We start from the raw sequence: 13,866 nt of genomic DNA on the forward strand, positions 1-13,866 counted from the left end.
ACTATACGTTATGGAAAGCAACAAAAAAGCTTAAGAGGCCCTAGCGGCATGACCCACCGATTGAAACTTAAAACCAATGAAAGAAAATCCACCCACGTAACATTTACTCTGCGTAGAAGAACATGTCTACCAGTGAATATCAATCATCGTCAACTCCCCCAAGCAGAGCATGTTACATCTTGGTACGCGCTTAGATCGAAGCCTAACCTGGACGAAACACATACTCTCTAAACGAAATCAACTTTTGAATATACTGGCTCATCGGGCGCAAATCCAAGTTATCATTAGATAACAAGGTATTGCTGTATGAGTCTATACTCAAGCCTATTTGGTCATATGGAATACAACTATGGGGTACCGCTAGCAAATCTAATAAATCCATCATTCAACGGTTCCAAAATAAAGTTGTGCTCCGTACTATATTTCAAATAAAGTGATACAACGTGATATTCCTCTAGAACCCATAATGAGTGTTAATTCAACGTGTTTGTGTGAAGTACTTCGAAAGAGTGTCAGTGCATCACAACATACTCGCTAAACGGATAAATATGCGACGTGATGGTGAAGTGCGTAGACTAAAACGTTTAACACCATCTGATCTGATTACTGCACATATATAGACTTTAGAATAAGCTTTAGAATAATACTAATTAATTAAGATAATATTTTATACAGGAGATCGCTTAATGAAGTGATTTTCTACATGGTATGTATATATAATATTGACATAAGAAATACTAATTGCCAATGGGGCAGATCGTGGAATCACAAACAGTAGAAAAAAAAATATTTAAAATTTTAGTGGAATATAACGTTAGGGTTTAGTCACATGATGTATATGAAATCATCAACCGATGAAATACGGCGAAATAGCATTCTCAGCACCTTCCTGAGACCAAACCCATTCTGAAATTAAATGTATTAAGTTAACACTCTGTATCTCACTTAATGATACACATAAACACCAAGCACAAATACAATAGACACCTAAAATAGTTTAAACAACGTTTCAAATTTCAATATATAAAAAATCCTCATATGGCCCGTGTCGTTACTCATATTAAAAGTCGTTTCTTTAAAACTGCCACTTTACACAGCTTTTATTCGGTTGAACTTCGCGCCATAAAAAGCCCGATCCTGTCCCGGAATGCCCTGTAGCACGGACGCCCGTGCATCGCAGATGATTTTCAAAAAATCCACGTTCTTTCACCGAATCCGTTTTTATTATGGTAGGGTTTATGTTTATTGGTCGGACCGCTGACGGCCCTATTTCCATTATCAAGACAAAAAAACGTACCTTAGATAACGCGATCGACCTTTGAACGCTTCCAAAATTTACGAAACTATTCGCCGCCGATAAAAACGGTTTTTTCCTCGTGGGTTCGATGCTGTTGAACGATTAAATAAATTGAATCAGATAGCGCCGGTAAGAGATTTAGACAATAGATAGATCAACGTTACGGCGGCGAGCATTAACGTCGGTTATTTTATGAAACAGTAGCATTTTGGGGGATCCCCATAAATTTTACGGTTTTTTAGTTAAGATTTCTTCCCAAAAAACAACTATTATATAATAGCTAGCAGACCAGGATACGTTACTCAACATATATCTCCGGATTTGGGGCATGCGCTTACTGGGCTCCATTTATTTTTGATACAGAAAATAATTTTTGTTATTTGGCGCATGCGTATATACAGCCTCATTTAGTTACTCCGTTTTTTATATATAAATGACATTTTATAAATAACTATACACATATTTAATAAATAATTCGTGTGTAGTCCACTGGGATGACTGTCGATTGAACTTCGGGGTGAAATGATGGAGCCATATTTCATACATTGTCACATATCGACGCAAAACCTCGGGTTTCTTACGCTTGATCATCTTCAAACACTGCTCCGAATCATCAACTCGTCGTTGTGTTTGGTCAAAAGTGAGCTTGCGAGGCACCCACTTTGCACACAGCTTTCTCATAACCAAATATTCCTGAATGATATGATGTACACGTTCGGTTGATATCTTTGGAGTGGATCTTTGGTTGGATATCTATTCTATTCTGAGTATTATTTTTAATATAATTTACGGTCATTCAAAATTATTTTGTGGATTTTTAAAATGTATTCGTCGCTAACAACCTCTTTTGGGCATCCACTGTCTTCGATGCTCATTTCACCAAGTTTAAACTTAGTATACCAATCCTTGATGGCTGATTTTTGTAGGGCATTTTCAAAAGTTGCTTCACCCAAAATGAACTAATGATCCGACAGCTATTAAATTTATACACGCATTTTTTAAGGGTTGGGGCTAACTGAAAAACATATGGATTTAATTCTAGTAGCGCCATCTACGTGTCAGGCCGGGGACTTTTCAATTGACGTGTTAGACTATTTTAAAGATAGATAGAAATTACATGAATTAATTTATTGAATTAATCAGCGTTGATAGTACCTATAAATTAGAAAAATCTTACTCCAAAATGAGAACAATCTTCCGAACGTTATTATTGCAAGTCGCCAATCTGAGTAAAGGTTCCTTTCTCTTTCGCGTTCCGCACTTTACAGACAAATTAATTCGAGAAAACGACCCACTCCAGATTACGATACAGTTTTCTGAGCGTGGAAGGGAACACAAGCAGAAAGCGCCTCGAGCCGAACTGAATGGAATAAATTGCGAATTAACTCCAGTTATTTAATTTATGAAAAATAACCTCGCTCTCGAAACAATTGTCTTCCAAATAAAGTGGAGACTGGCTGAGAATTATACGTCTAACTTAAAATCCAATTATGGACGTTGGAAATGTAAAGTATCGCGAAACATTAATACCTAAGGATTTAACCTATCCCTATAACCTTCCTTTAACCTATACCCTTGTTGTTTCGATAATATTCCAATATACTTACTTTTTATTTTTTTATTTTATACATATTTTAAAGTCACCTTTTACAAACGTGGGTTTATCTGGACTGGATCTATAGTTTAACGTGGGCTCCGAACCACGGTCCTTGGCATTAAGCCTACCGACTATCGAGTGGCCAACTTAGAAATTGTCTCAGAAGACATCCGGTCTTACCCAGCCTAGTTACTTGCGTGACTGGGATCATTTTCCTTGTCGGATTTTGCACTCTTGCCTAAAGACAATCACAAATATTAAACAATCACAAACCAGGATTCGAACCAGCGACTATCGCAACAGTAAGTGGACCGTCCTGTCGCCTTTATCACTGCGCCAACCAAGCCTAGCCGGCTCTATTTGTAATATCACGAAAATTACATATTGTTAGAAGTTAAAAAGAAGAGAAAATACTCCAAAGGGTTAAACACGTATATTAATTTTTTTTAAGTAATTACAACAAAGCAATTGTGGCATAGAATAAACACGTAAACATTAAGATAAATACGTTTACTACTAGAGAGACGTGAACTGTATGAAGTAGTACCGAAGAATGTTTTTTCGACATTCCAGAAGCATCCTTATATAATCAACGTCAAGGATGGACATGGTAGTTGGTACGACCAAACTTGCAGGCAAAATACATTACAGGTTCAGAATTGAGGTAAAATGTTGCAAAAAAAAAACATTGACTGAGTCAAGCAGAATGCAGTGACTTGATTCCGGGTCTATTATTGTCGAAGGAGAAATCAAAACTTTCATTTCTATTCTACAGCGACATACTCAGGAATTTACCGAATATGATATTCTTATTTATATAGACTGCCACAACATAATATATTTAAATTCAACAAGAATATTTCAAAGGAACGTTTCCTTTCTAACCCAGTAGGAAAGATATAACTACGATAACCTCATGAAATTAGTAAACGATGGAACTGGAACTTTTTTCTCGTATGAACCTAGTGTAATACTGGAAAATGGAATTACTTCAACAGCTCATGCAACACTCAAGCTGTCGTCGAACATGTTAACTAACTTGTCAAAGAACAATAAACTCCAACTTGTAACATTTCGGAGGATTTTGCGCTGCTCTAAATTTGCAAAAAAACGAATTCATCGCCAATTGATGTATGCACAAAATTCTTTGGAAATACAACGAGGGGCAAAAGGGCTGAGTGACAATAATGGAACGATAACTTTCTATAAATATTGTCACAATTTCAGCTCGTTCTTGTGGCGTATATTTACCTATAATAAAATTTGAACGTCTACTCAACGCAACGGTTAAAGCAAAACTGAGCTAAACATCACATAACCAAGATGGCACACAATCAAAATGGTAGCGGAACTTTTGTCCCACCCTTTATACTCAAATGTAGATGTAGGCGTTTTAACACTGTAATTTTAATAGCAAGAGGTATTTAACGACATTTGTCAAATTATCACTGTCGAGCTATAAAAAAAACTAAAAAACTAAAAAGCTAAAAAAAGTTTACTTAAATATTCAATTTTTCTAACTTTTTTTCGTAAAAACGTTCTCCAAAATATAAGAAAACTAAAAAAAATTAATGAAATTGGTAAAGTCATTCTCAAGCTATGGCATGACCAATTGAAATAATACAATATAATATAATATATAATAAGAATAATATATAATAGATCTTCTAAAATTCCATATTATGATTGAATTTTTTTTTATTATTTAATTAATACATTGTTACTAGTCGTTTCTGTCTAACCTACAATTTGTCTTTATGCTAACTTAAATCTAGGTATATAACTAGGAGGACCCATCGACCCTAACTCAGTCTCTGGTGAAATAATGTTTATACATGTCACTGCTGAATTTTTTAATATATGCACCTCACTACACAACACTACACAAGATCAGATGGTTTGTTTCTTTTGAATCTGTGTCCTGTTCTGATGGTATCCAAAAGTTGCAATATTTCAATATTAGAATGAGAATGGAGTCTTTCCTCGTGCCCCTTTGCAATTCTCTTGATTTCTTGACTGACTGTGGGTATCTGAAGGTCTCGATGTAGGTAATCACTACTATAGTATTTGGGTGCGTCCACAATACCTCTTAGGACTTTGTTCTGAAAAATTTATATTTTATTAATGTTACTCTTTGCAGAAAATCCCCATAATTGAACTCCGTACGTCCATATATGTTTCAATATTTGCTTATAAAATAGCAATTTTTTATGTACTGATAATTGTGATTTTCTTCCAATTAGCCAGTACATTTTCCTGTATTTCAATTTCAGTTCTTTTCTTTTCTTCTTTATATGTTCCCTCCAGCGAAGTTTTGCATCGAGATTTATTCCGAGATATTTACCGTTATTGCTATATGGAATGATATTGTTATTTCTGATTAAATGATTAATCATAAATTGATGATTAAAATGATCTGCCCATTTTAAAGTATTGAAAGAAAAATGATCTTTCATTTCTTTTCCTTTCTATATATACGATTACACAACACCTTGTGGAGCGAAAATGTATTATAACGATCTAATTTTGAATATAACGTAAACGTTATTCGTAACTTAACGAAAAAGTAGAAAAATTAATGCTAAACTTAATCTTCTTTATATCCACCACCCAAAACAAAGAAACAACAACAAACAAATCATTATCAAACCTAAATGAACCTAAATAACCAATCCAACGTCTGGGCATTAGCTTAGTGATTCAAGTACACCAATAAAATGGGTAAAAAGGCGATTTTAGAATGCTGTCGAATATTGAACATCGCGAAAAATTAACTTTTACGGCATATATTAATCTATGAGTACTGTATTTATGGTTATTCTATTAATAAAATCACAACCACCATAAAACGCCTATGCCAAATAAATGTTTATGTAATTAGTTACGAAGAAAATAATACGGGTTGACAAATATAAAAGCTTATCACGGTCATAGTTATTTAGTTATTTCTAAAGTGAGACTGTAACGAGGACAAGGAATTCCTCTTAATATACCGTCTTCAAGGCGACGTTAGAACGCAACGCTGAAGACGTCATCCCGTGTCTGTATCCATAATCTACGGCAAGGATTTTTAGCGTCCCTTTTCGGCTTACGGACAAATTAATTTTGAGACTACGGCGCAGTCAGGATTACGAAATACTTAGCCTAATAAAAGGAGAAAATTTAAGTAAGACGCGTCCGAATTGGATTGAATAAAATAGGAGTTAATTCGAGTTGTTTCGTTTTAACAAAAAATTATGCTTTCTTCTCTTCTTAAATACGGTGGGTGGCCAAATTATCAGGGACAATTTCCATTTGTAAGTTTAATTTCTGTTACATCCCTTCACAACGTATATCCGAACTAGCAGTGTTATCTCACGTTATCTCAATTTATGACGTCAAAGGGAGACAATGTTGTCGCATTTAACGATTTGCTATTAAAATTTTACATTTTATCCATTTTAGGTTTTTTTGCCATCGATACATAACAGCATCCTAATACAAATAAAATAATGAAACCTAGATGTTATAAAATATAACTTATTTTAACATTATAGTATATCTAAAGCATATATTATCGAATGATTTAAAGCTACAATTAATTTTACAGCCGCAATAATTTATAGGTTAGAGTTGTTTTATTATATATACATTGAGCTTTTATTCACACTAGTATCGGTAGGGTTTTAGGCGCGTTTTTGTATATAGCGGTATCCCCCGAAGACCTAATCCACATAATTAACAATTGTATATCTGAGTAACGTATTTAACTTTCGTTAGAGAGCATATTTATGTTTTACGCTTAGTTCTTTTTTCTTTCGATGCAATGTATCCTTGTAAAGTCATTATGATATTACTATATTTCTCCTTAGTTTGTCCTATTTTATCTGTATACATCTTTCTTGATAAATCTACATTTAATCACAGCATTCCCCTTAATGCATTTGCCATATCTGCAAGACAGTTAGTGTTATTTCTCTCCTCATACATGTTAACCAAACGTTTATGTATATTCTAAACAACAACACATGCTCATAAAGCTTTCACTATCTATAATACAATTCCCTCCAACGAAAGTATATTAATTTTATACTGACCTTTAGTTTCTTCTTTCATCACACTGTCTTGGTAATGCTCAGCATTGAATCATAAACCAACGTTCATTAACTTTTATCCAATCACTGTCACTTTCAGAAACACTAATCAAGTTAATAACTAAGCTGTTATTTCCAATCTAACTTGCTCAATATTCTACCATTTGTCAATTTCTTCTTCAATGTGTCCAGACAGTTCTGGTTTGAATATCCTCATCGACCTGAATATCTATTGTTATAATTCTTTGCAGTAACCCGTATCAACTTAATTGCATTAAAAATGAAAAATGCAGTGACAGGGAGGAAGACGTAATACTCTGTGGCCATAACATTCAGTACTCTGATCTACTATGTATCTTTTTTCAGGCTTTGTCCTAAAAAAGTAAATTACATAAAATGCAACTAAATATTTCATTTATATTTATCGAGTAACAATTTGAAATAGTTCATTCTTTAACATGATTTCCTTGAAACTTGTTTTATGTACTTTAAGCCCTTCGTTAATTGTAGCCTTTGTTGATGAACTTGATATATATATATATATATATATATATATATATATATATATATATATATATATATATATGGTAGATATGGTGCATTATACATAATAATAACTGATGGTTCCTCCAAGTTCTTTAAAAGCTGATTTTCAAACTACTGAAAAGGTAAGTTGTGATTCATTTCTTCACGGTAGTCACCCTTGGACTTATAGAAACACTAATTTTGCACCAGGAATAAAACGATTCCGGTTTCCAGCATGAAGAACTATATGTCTGCAATGAATAAATGTTATGACTAATAAAACCTAATCCATAGTTATTCCAACCTTTACACTATACTTATTATCATCTTGCCATGAGCAACCCAATGCACCATCCTGAAATATTCATATCTCATTTAAATATATAAATTGATATATTTCTTCCTTGATTTTGTTATATGTTTTTAAAAATTGTATTTTTTTAAAAACAATCTCTGGAAGTTCCATAAAACCAATTCGTGGGTTATCTTTACACCACTTAAATCCTATATTATCCAATAATGTAAGAACGGATGTTCTACATCTTTCAAATAGCTGTATATCTGTTGGATTTTTATGGATACTTTCCAGACTAACAACTTTCTCTGAAATAATTGTATTAAATTATGTTTCGATTGAAAAAACTTCTTACTGTTTTATACATTTCGTATATTTGAATTCTGATACAGCTAACATCAAGTTGATCTTGACTCTTCACCTGTTTCAAATAAGGACGGTTTCTTTTTGGTGAATTTAAGGTTATATATTTTTTATTTTTTGAAATATTTTAGAAGCCGTACCCGTACTAATATTCAGTGTAGCTGCACGACGACGCAAAAATATTTTCGATAAAAACCGCGACGAACCAGGCATCGAGACAGTTTCATCATTTTTCAATTTCTTCTTCTGTGTGTCTAAAAAAAAAAGGGAGTTATTGTAGACAATCAAGACATAACCATTCAATTTGATTGAATATGCAGTAACAGGGCGGAAGTTACACTCTGTACAGAAAATACAATTAAACATTTCATCTATCCTAATACTATTTAAAATTGTTATATAAACTATTTAAAAATAAATATTCATGGAAATTAACTGAATACTATATAAATTCCTACTATCTTAATGGAAAAAGTAAATAATTGCTGAAAATATATCTCTACGTCAACTCGGTGATCTAGGATGGTTTTTTCAGCCTTTTTAGCCTGCAAGACAAATTAATTTGAGAATAAGGCTCAATACAGATTACGAAATACCTCGCCCGAAGAAAGGGAGGAAGTTCAGGATGGCGCGTTTCGAATTGGACTGAATAAAATGCGAATTAACTCGAGTTATTTAATTTAGCAAAAAATCTTCCTACTTCGGAAACAATCTTCTACCCAGTACGGTTCGGACGGTATCAGATTATTCTCTTTTTTTCCTGGCTCGAGTAGAAATAAAATAGGTAGGATAATAATATAAAAGCAGGTTTTAAATTAATGAGGTTATATAACATGATAAAACACTCTTTATTGTAGGTGGCCAAACTATTAAAAACAGTGATCATATTTATGTTCATTTATAGTTTATTATATTTGTTTGAATGAATGCTATTGTTTTTAAAAAGTTGTTTTATCTCAAATAGGTAATGGTATCATTACGATTATTTTTGTGAAGTGACAACATACTATACACGCGTTACTTTTCCATTGTGTGACGATTCTTCTCATTCAGTCATTGTCTGTTAAATCGCGCTCTTTACAGTATTGTTCTTGTATTGCAATTTCATTACTTTTACCGACTTGACTGCCTAAAACAATCAAAAGGCTATTAGTGCTCCATATATTAATATTTCTGCTATGTTTCGTCAACGAATTTACATTTTATGAATGATTGGACGCGATTACACCAAATTTTTAAATTTTCAGAATGGGTCAGGCTTTGGACTATCCTCTAGGCTCTTCTTTGTCTATATATGCTGTTACTATGAGAATCTGTCGATAGAAGAACGAACATTTGTCAACATTGACTAATTAAATAAACATAATTATTTGTTGTTGTTATTATTTACTGTTTTTTAATTACTTATAGAACTAAAATTATTTGACTTAATCTAAATAACAAACACCGTATATACATTATAAATTATAAGTTCAAGATTGATTTTTAAGCTAAGAATGTGTCTTACTGTTAAAGAAAATATCGTAGTAAAATCTCTCGAGCTTCCTTGATAGGGAGAGGATTTTTTCAGTCCCTTTTCAGCCTGCGGGCAAATTAATTTAAGAAGTTTCCGAGAAGATTATGACGTCTAATAAAACAGTAATACGTTTGAGAAAGGATCTTTCCGAATTTAATTAAGTAATATTCTAATGAATTATGAAAACTGAGAAGTCGTTTTGTTTTAATAGAACACATTACTTTATTTTTTTGATATCTATAAGTGGAATTAGTGGATTTGGAAAACAAAAGGTTGCTGAGATTGTGTGTAAAAAAGTCGACTGCGTTAATAGGAATAAATCATAATAAATAATAAAAAATGTGATTCACTAATTATAAGGTTCACTGCGTTAACAGGAATAAATCAATCAAATGTGATTCACTAATTATTTACATCTGAATAAAATAGTTATAAAACGAATATGTTTATTTTAATATATTTTACGGCGTTCTTTTTATCAACTAGGGTTTATCTGGCCTACAGTTTAACGTGGGCTGCGAACCATTGTCCTCGGCATTAAGCCTACCGACTTGCGAGTGACCAACTTAATGAGATAATGAGATAATCTCAGAAGACATCCGGTCTTATCCAGCCTGGCTACTGGCGTGACTGCGATCATTTTCCTTGTAGAATTTTGCATCCTTGTCTAAAAACAATGAAAAATATAAAAGGAGCCCCAGCAGTCCTGTCACCTTTTCTACTGCGCCAACCAAATCGTCAAACAATACAAATATGTTAATTTTTATTTTCTGACAAAATTGTCAGCCATAATATAGAATAAATACAAATGAAATTTACTAAACTAAACATTTACAAAACTATCAAAAACGAGATGGTTTTACGGCCCAGAGAATGCTGAGTAAATATTAAAAAAATCAGTTGTTTGGTGAAAACGCCTGCAGATATAATATTACCAACTTTCCAAGCCTCTATGTAATCGAATATAATAATGCTGGAATATTACTCTAATTTATCCAGTATTCGAAACTTCTGTTTTGCCAATTTCAAACATAGATAACACCATAATAATATAACTCTACGAAGTTCTATTTATTAAGGCAGTAAAATAGTACTGCAGTAGCTTAATTTAATACATGGAATCAATTTTATATAACTATTGTAATAACAGGCCAATTGAAAAGTCCCCGGACTACCACAGTAAAACACATTTTTTTGCCAAAATTAGTTTTTTTATTCAACATAATTCCCTCCAAAGGTTATACACTGATTATAGCGACCCTCCAACTTTTCGATACCATTTTTGGTAGTACTATTTGTCCTTTGCTTCAACATAGGCTTCAGTTTCGGCGATGACCTCTTCATTCGACGAAAATTTCTTCCCAGTGAGCATTCTTTTGAGATCTGAGAACAGGAAATAGTCGTTGGTCGGCAGATCTGGAGAATACGGTGGGTGAGGAAGCAATTCGAAGCCCAATTCAAGTATTTTTGCCATCGTTTTCACTGACTTCTGACACGGTGCGTTGTCTTGGTGAAGCAACACTTGCTTTTTCTTCAAATGCGGCCGTTTTTTGGCAATTTCATCCTTGAAACGGTCAAATCAAATCATTTTGTAGAATTTTTTAATGCTTTTGTCGATAACAACCTCTTTTGGGCGTCCACTGCATTCACCGTCTTCGGTGCTCATTTTACCACGTCTAGACTTAGCATACGAATCCTTGATGGTTGATTTTCCTGGGGCAGTATCCGTAAACTCGGCATCAAGCCAAGTATTTGCTTCAACTGTATTTTTTCCCTTCAAAAAGCAGTATTTTATTAACACGCTAAATTCCTTTTTATCCGTTTATTCAGAAAAACAAAAGTTGCTTTACTCAACGAAATTAAATGCTATAATTCACAAACTAATGATCCGATAGCTGTCAAATTTATACACGCATCTTTTAAAGGTTAGGGCTAACTAAAAAACATATAGATTTAATTCTAGTAGCGCCATCTATGTGTTAGGCCGGGGACTTTTCAAATGACCTGTTATATTTCAGAACAGCCATTTGATTTTACTCACAAGTAACTTTTTTTTAATTATAATTAATTTTTTATCTTGGGTATAAAACTGTAGCGACCAAATGCATGCTTGTGGAATTTTACATCGTGGAATAACTGTCTACAAAATACTGAGAAATACATATCGATGTTGAACATGGGCGGATTGCTATAAAAGCTCCAACTATAAAATGATAACGATTATCTGGCAACCCTGAGACGTTTTTCTGGAATGTGATTGAAGGTTACATTCGATCATTCAGTAACCGACCATAGTTTGGTTTAGACGTGCCACCATCGACTGCCCAAGCCTCGTCAACAGGGTTTCATTTATTTGTATTTCATTAATACTTTATATTGTCAATAAATAACGGTCACATAATGTAAACAGCACTGTTTCACTACGTTCTATCTCCATTCACCGAGCCATATCATTTACCCAAAAAAGAAAATGGATACTGTTTAATGAAGAAATTAAAAAATAAACGTGTAACTGCAAATTTTAACTTGAATGTACCTATTCCAGCTATCCTTTAGGTTAGGAGCCTTATCACAACAGTTTTCTGAAAAACCTATACAACAATCGAGAATAAGAAGAAGCGAGATCTGATGAGAATACTGTATAATAAAACAACTCATGCCTTATTCAACCTATTTTGGTTATAAACTTTTTGAACTGTATAAAACTTGTTTGTTTTTCTATTTGTGTCTTTAAACTTAGTCCGTGGTAACGTTTTCGACAGTTCCTACCTATACACTACCTATACAGTTCCGACTATAGCATCGACAATATCTCGCTATCCCTTGTTTTGAAATATATGTTTAATATTTAAATTGTTTCGGCTAGTAAAATAACTAAGAAAATAACTAAAAAATAAGACTACACTTGTTGGTAAAATAAAAGCCTATTATATACTGATAGGGCTAAATATCAATGCATTATATTTCACAATAGCTGTTTGTTATCTTTAGGCTGATTCAGTGTTGTTATCTCCAATCACCAGGATTGTCAGTGATCAGCAAATGTTGCAACAAATTTTTATTGAATGTAAGCAAGTCTTGAGTGTACAGTAGATAAAGAATTGATCCCAATAAACTTTCCTGTGGCGCACCTGCTTGTATTTTCCTAAAGTTAGAGTAGCATTGGTCAGATATATATGACCCTAATATGTTTTCATATTGATCAGAGAAGAGCATTTTAATATGATGCTTCAAACCCTTATACCAAAACTCAGTAACATCTAAAAATATTGCAGACCATATTTTATTTCTTCCTAATGATTAATGAATTTTACTTCCTGATGCCAAATTGGAAGATGGTGCTTTTCTTCAGTGATTGATTTTATCCATTTCAATAGATGTTTTGTAGACAATTAGACATTGTCGGCAATAGTGGTGGCTTTCCTGGTTTAGGAATCATAATTACTTCCACCAGTTTACATATACACTTTATAATTATGAATGATCAATTTTTTACATTTGTAGATTAGAATACCCGCTTCCATTAGATATAATAACTTTATTGTGTCATAAAAATGTTACTGTACTAAAATACGTTCAAAAATATCCAATAGTTATTTATAAGTATTTTTAAATTAATGAACTTGAAAACTTGAAGACACTTTTAAACCAAAATTCGTATTTTATCCTGTTGGCAGACTTTTAATATTACACTGAGATTAATCTTAACTGACACTAGTTCCATTTTAACAAACCATCTGTTCGACGCTTCTAAATTTGACAAACTGCAGCTGCTTGTAATGGCATTGCTAATGTGAATATTAATTAGTTTAGTTCATGCATGCAAATACGCGGAGTTTAAGTGAGATACGTACTACATAATATATGGTCACTATCTGAATGTAAAGCGAAAGATAATATAATAAATTTACATCATGAAATAAAAGCATTTCTATTCATTTGTATGTGGTGTACGTCGCTTAGATTCAACTGAGATTGATAATAAGTTAATAAATATGTAATTTAACCTAAATATAATAGTATTTCTTTTAAATATACATATCTAAGTATTAGCATATGTTTTAAATTTTAATATTAGCAATTTCATCCTATTATTTTCTCGTTATTTTTTTTTACATTGTTACTAGTCTTTATCGACTAACCTACAATTTGTCCATACAATAACTTAAATTTAGGAATATATATCTAGAAGGACCCATC

Source organism: Rhynchophorus ferrugineus, unplaced genomic scaffold, assembly GCF_030347505.1.
Source record: "Rhynchophorus ferrugineus isolate W39M unplaced genomic scaffold, kcgeb_rfMv2 rfM6, whole genome shotgun sequence".
In the NCBI taxonomy this organism is placed as follows: Eukaryota; Metazoa; Arthropoda; class Insecta; order Coleoptera; family Curculionidae; genus Rhynchophorus; species Rhynchophorus ferrugineus.